This window comes from Sorex fumeus, unplaced genomic scaffold (genome assembly GCF_029834395.1).
Source record: "Sorex fumeus unplaced genomic scaffold, SorFum_2.1 ptg000022l, whole genome shotgun sequence".
In the NCBI taxonomy this organism is placed as follows: Eukaryota; Metazoa; Chordata; class Mammalia; order Eulipotyphla; family Soricidae; genus Sorex; species Sorex fumeus.
In genome coordinates this window covers 8164337-8171011 of record NW_026606079.1, presented here as the reverse complement: position 1 = coordinate 8171011, position 6675 = coordinate 8164337, and the positions used below count along the sequence as shown (strand labels likewise).

Below are 6675 nucleotides of genomic sequence, written 5' to 3'. Positions count from 1 at the left end.
GCAGGGGGCATTTCTGGACTTCTTAATATCTACAATGGAAACCACTGGAGCATTACAATGGTTTTGTAATGTCATTGTGGCATCCCATGGGGAGTTCCAGGATCCAAGATATAACCTCAAAGCCCAGGTGTACCCAGATGTGTCCAGGCCATACAGATGTAGGGGACTCCGAGGGTAAGGTCCTGAAAGGGCTTGGCCCTTCAGAGGGGGAGCTCTGTGTGCATAGTCTTGGGACAAGGCAGAGTTTCATCTCCTCAAACAAGGATCAGAATGTGGACCTCTTCACTCCCCTTGAGGATGGGCCCGGTGACTTCTACAAGTCTCTTCTCAGGCTGGACCAGGTCTTCGGCTATGAATTCTCCATCCTCATGAATATGCAAAGTACACAAGAGACACTGAGTTAAATATAGATGTGTCTGTGTCCTGACAACCTCACACAGCAGGCACACCCACACCTTCAGAAGCCCCTGAATGCACAGTCCCCACCATGGACTGGACCTGGAGAATTCTCTTCCTGGTGGCAGTGGCTGCAGGTAAGTGTACCTATGCCTTGGGCTGAGGGAACGGGGCGAGTCAAGTGGAGTCCACCCACTCCTGTCTGCTGTCCACAGGCATGAACTCCCAGGTACAGCTGGTGCAGCCGGGGACTGAGGTGGGGAAAACCTGGTACATCAGTGAAGATCTCCTGCAAGGCGTCCGGATACACCTTCACCAGCAAATTTATAAGCTGGGTGCGGCAGGCCCCAGGACAAGGGCTAGAGTGGATGGGATTCATACACCCTTACAATGATTATATAAGATACACACCAAAGTTCCAGGGAAGACTCACACTCACTGCAGACAAGTCCAAGGACACAGCCTACATGGAACTGAGCAGGCTGAGTACTGAAGACACGGCCGTGTATTACTGTGCGAGATACACAGTGTGACAACCACATCCTGAGAGTGTCAGAAAACTGAAGGGGAGGCAGCTGTGCCGGGTCAGGAGATAACAGGGGCGCTGATCCTCCTGAGTTCCTCCTCAGAGAGTCAGGGTCTGCGACACAGAATGAGGCTCACAGGGCCAGGCTTCATCTGAGGGAAAAGCTCAGGATCTCTCTCTGTCCTTCATCAACAGCCCAGAGAAAGATGGCTTCTCTCTAGAACACCTGGTGTTATTCATATTTTCTTCCAGGATTGTGTAGTAAAGTATCCCTGATGGTACTGGGAGAACCACGTGGAAGTTTGACTGGGGTCATTGCAGGTTCCTGAACAGTAGTCTACCCATGGCAGTCTCCCAATGTTCCATGTTTTCTTTGAATTTCTGTCTCTAAAAGAAATCCTTTTCTCTGAGAATAAATCCTGGTGTTGGCCAGACTCCCTTTCTGAGTTTCTGTGGAGACCTTTCTCTTATCACGTGGTGGTAAGGACATGGTCGAGGTCAGTTGTCTGTGAAACACTGATGTTGGGGGCATCTCAGCCCAGCTCAGGGGAAGGTCGTTACCCAAGCACAGACAAGCAGTCTGGGATGTGCCCAGGAGGGCTGGCAGTAGCATGGACCAGCAGAGAGGATCTAGAGCGAGGCCTCAGTTGCAGCTCCCTCTGCCCCAGGACTCATGCACCTTAGCTGAGATTACTTCGGATCTGATCTCACCAATTGACCGATAATCCTGGGAAATATATGGTATGGAGTGAGACATTAATTTTGGGCAGTCATTCAGTATGGGAATAAATAATAGAAATGAATCACTTTCTCTCAATTGATATCCAGGACACATATCCATGGACGTATATCTATGCAAAAATGTGTAGACTAGATGAGTGGAAAATAGCAACATATACATATAAAAACATATATGTATATATAATATATATAAATATACATATAAATATATATCTCCTATTCATGTCCACTGGGAAGGCTCAGACAGCATGACTCTGTGATTGGCTATCAGTCTTGTAGACCACAGTATTACTGGGAATATATGTGCTTCCGTAGTTGGACTATGACCTTTATTTCTTATGCAGTATACAAGATTCATACCTGCACTTTCAATAATGTTACCAGATTTATCAAAACTGTCAATTTACAAAAAGTGAGCAAAACTCTTCCCAATGACAGGGAAAATGCCCATATCTGATGTGAAAGTACTTTCATTCCCTCATCTAGGAGAACATTGAACATACATGAATCAGGACGACCCTCCAAATCCTGAAGGCACAATAAGCACAATAAGCACAATATTGGGGAAAATTCCAACCGAGATAAATGTAGAGCACAGAAGCAGGGGATCGACCTGAAGGCCAGCCTGGATTGTCAATGTGGGTAGAGCAGAATGATGCAGACCGATTCCTGGGACAGGGCAGTTCAGAAGTCAGACCTCAAGGATTGTTCTCAATGCACCCTTCCTGACTCTGAACAGAGCAGCCGCCTAGATGGGGCTCCTTGGTGACTGAACTGCTACCTACAGTTCTGGAGTTTCAGACTGTTCTCAGTCTCCCCACTGTCCTCTGTGTGTATTGACAACTCCAAGTCACACTTGGGAATGCCACGTTCTCAAATCACCAACGACTCCCCTAGTTCTACACACTTCCAGTTGAATCCAGAAAGTATGGGGCATTGCCCTGAAGACATTTCACTGATAACTTTCACATTCATGAGGAACACCTGGAAAAAGTCCTAATCCTGTCTACTCTCTGTGGGCCTTACCATTATTACTGAGTTGAAAATCACTCAACTTTCTGTAATATCGAAAAAACGAGAGGATAACATGCTGAGTGAATCAGTCCAGGAAATGGAGAGATATATAATGATCTGTTTCATAATATGGGGCTTAAAGTATTCACAGAAAGGTAGCAACAAGGGCTATGACCAGCTCAATGGGAGAACTGATCCTCATAGTTGAGTATTTTGGGGAAGTGGCTTTAACCCTGACTTCAATCTCTGAATCCTCATAACATCCTATTCCCTGAACTCCAAGACTTGAACCTGTTTCAACCTCCCAGGCCCTGAACCAAGTGCCAGGGGCACATAATGGTTGTCCCAGCTCCACACAGACAGGGCACTGGGACAGGAATTGCTCCTTTGTGAGCAGAAGTGTGCTGGGGTCTCCTAGCCCTGACCCAGGTCTAACCATCCACCTGTGTCCTGAGAGAGACAGGAACCTAAGTTCCCCTCACTCAGTGCCTGAAGGAGACTTTCAGTTTCCTGTTATGGGGAGGCCCAAGGCTACACAGGCTCCTGTGTTCAACATCTCTTCAGGGGACCCTCAGGTCATATTTGAAATGACAAGAAGAAAGGAAATGCTTTGGTAACACTGGGGGTATGTTTTCTGCCCTTTCTATTTTCTCAGGAAAATTCTCTCCTCTCAAAGGTGTTGAGTTCAAAAATCCTAGATAGTTCGTACCATTGATCCATGCCCTGTCTTCCCTGATGAGGTTTCAGCGTGAAGTGAGGAGCATCTCCATGGGACTGGGGAATATCCACCTTGCAGAGACTATTGATCAAATGCTTGGACCCCATGTATCCCTGCATGTAGTTATCCTGCAACTCTAGGAACAAGGGGCTGATCCATCCAGTAGATGCTCAAAGATTTATGAGTGCAGCATGGCTGAGACATAGCAGCCCACATGGGCCCTTGACCAGTAGTCATATGACAGAGTTTATTGGGAGAGCAATGGTCCATAGAGGCTGAGGGAGGATGCCTGTGTGCACTAAGGATCAGGTGGCAGAGAGAATCAGGGGATTGTTATGACTGAAGAAGCTGTTGGAGCACTGACTTTGATGCCCTGAGGCAGAGGAAAGGTTGAAGTATTGCTGACACCAAAAATGTCTCTTTCCGTCTCAAGCCATTGGGCACCAGCAAATCAAGGTAAATTAATATACATTATTCTTAGAAATGTCATAAGTTGGGGCCTGGGTAACTCTCTACAGTTCCAATGTCTTCTAGTTGCTAAGGGGCTATTCCAGGGAGAACTGCAACACCTCCAGGCATCCAGTGGGACACTTTCCCCTTATTAATGAGCCTATTGAAATGACATCTGCACTTGTTTGTTCATTGCAGCACTCTTTACAATAGCCAGAAACTGGAAGAAACCTGAATGCCCAAGAACAGATGATTGGTTAAAGAAACTTTGGTACATCTACACAATGGAGTACTATGTAGCTGTTAGAAAAGATGAAGTCATGAAATTTACATACAAGTGGTACAACATGGAAAGTATAATGCTAAGCGAAATGAGTCAGGAAGAGAGGGATAGACATAGAAAGAGTGCATTCATCTGGGGGATATAAAGTTACAGAATATGATATTAATACCCAAGAATAGCTGAGATCATCACCAGGAGGATTACTCCATAGCTTAGAGGCCAGGTGGGCATTCTAGGGGAAAGGGCAGCTCAGATAGAGAAAGGAGCACCAAATAAAGGGTGTTTGGAGGATCCTCCCAGGAGGGGAGATGCATGTTGACTGATCATGTTTGCCACTCAATGCCTCTTTTGCAGACCACAACACCCAAAAGGAAAGAGAGAACAAAATGGATTGCCCTGCCACAGAGGCAGGGTGGGATGGGGGGGATGGGGGTGGGAGGAATATTATCCATGGTGGTAGAAAATGGGCACTGGTGGAGGGATGGGTATTTGATCATTGTATAATCGAAACCCAAGCACAAAAAAATTGTAAATCTACAACTGTACCTCATGGTGTTTCACTAACAAAAAAAATAATGAGCCTAACAAGGACTTAATGCAGAACCCGGCAGCTTGCGGCAGTAAAGTGAATGGACTATGCGTTAATCCATGCCACCATGCCTGCCTGGAGGGAAAAGCATGTTGTTCCCTTCTGCCTTTTCCCCTCTGGACAGCAAGATGGCAGCCGCCTCGGAGCTTTTTGGAAAGCCAGGTATGAGCCGGTCATTACAGGGTGACTGAAACCTCATGGGAAGCGGAGGTTCCGAGCTCATCCTTCATGCTCTACCGAGGCCACAAGTTGCCCCCAGGAGCGGCTCTCCAGCACGGCCATGGCTCTAGAGCCATAGAAACCAATCTCATAATTATCTGACTCTCAGCAGAAATACTTCCAGGCTGAATAAGTAAAATATCAGAAATCCAAAATCTATTGAGGCTATTGCGGCCACACGTCATCATTTGATTCTTGTAACCAGCTATAGAAACAAATTATTTCACAATGTCTTTTCAACAGGTCTGATTTGGGGGTGTAAACTCTACATAATAATGGTGAATCTTTTGTCGAAACAATGAATCTAATCAAAGTAGAGAGAGTGTTAACTAGAATTCATCTGCCTCACAGGCATTGGGAGGGTTGGGAGGGGGGTATATTGGGGTTCTTCTTGGGGAAAAATAAGTACTGGTGAAGGAAAATGTGTTTGATGATTGCATGACCGAGACTTAAACCTGAAAGCTTTGTAACTTTTCCCACAGTGATTCAATAAATAAATAAATTAAAAAATAAAATAAAATAAATGAAAAAGAAGGAAAAAATAATGAGCCTAAAGGAGTGGTCCCCTGAGAATTCTGTAACTAATTAAAAGGATTCTAAAGCAGGCAAGATTATAGAACTCTCAGGTCTGTGCTACAGACAAGAATAGTGTAGGAAATTTCCATCACTGCGTCATGCTTTCAATGTGATTGCTGGTTGTGTGATCACCCTAAGGCCACTGCTGTGTGAATATCCCAGTCCTGCTCTTAAGCTATAGAACTCTTCTCAGTGTTTGTTGGATATTAACCGAAAATGTTTTAGGCTTCCTCTTTTTATTGCCCCTTTCCTCCTCCTTGAGAAGCTTGCTAGCATCTCTAATTAAGTTAAAGTTTATCTTTAACCTTTCCTTTGTATTTTACCTCTCATTGTCTCAGTTCACCAAGTTAGCCTTGATTGTTTATAAGGAAAAATTTTCTGGTAATTCTGAATTTTGTATTTGTACTGCTTTGTATTTAAAGTGGTATGTATTTCTACCTGCTCTTCTATGTCCCGTACATCCTTTTTATATGTTTACTATAGAGTAATGTTCTTAGGTTAAACACAGAAAGACCATTAGTGCTTTGCTTCTAATATTTGGAAGTTGATTGAATCTGAAATATATCTACTCCTGGGCATAATTACTTGGTTATAATTACTTGACTCAGGCGTTAGTTGTATTTCCTAATGCCCTAAAAGTGAAATCCCACCTTGGGACTGGGATGGACCAGAGGCAAGTGGCAAAGCTACCCTGGCATCAAAATGGGACATTCTAGAAAGCATAAATGCATGATATTGATGCAAGCTGTTACAACTTAAGAGACAGGACCCCCATGGTAAAATACAAGCTGAACTGGCCTCAGGACTTATTCTGGAATTTCTGGTAAAAACCTTGCTTGTTCTCAGAGCTCAGAGAACTAAGTGTTGAGATCTTTGTCTCTTACTGTGCTTATCGAAACAACTGCAACTATTGGTAACTTATACAACTAGAGGGAAAGATGAAAGCAATATAGATGTGCCTGGGAGAAAGAATGTCTTCTTGAATCGGGCTGTGCCCCGCTCCCCCCACCCCACTTGTGGGGAGGCCTGGGGAGGTGGGTAGGTGGCTCTGGGATAGGCCACCAAACCCACAGGCATCTCAGCAGCGGCCTTGACCTTATACTCCAAACTGGGGCTAGAGAGATGGTATAGTGGGCAGTGACTTGCTTTGCATTTGGCCTGAT

General features: G+C 45.0%; 1 pseudogene; it reads left to right on the top strand.

Moving 5' to 3' along the window:
• Nucleotides 1-487: 487 nt before the first annotated feature.
• Nucleotides 488-929, top strand: LOC130023208 (immunoglobulin heavy variable 1-69-like; annotated as a pseudogene).
• The last annotated feature ends 5746 nt before the right edge of the window (nucleotides 930-6675 follow it).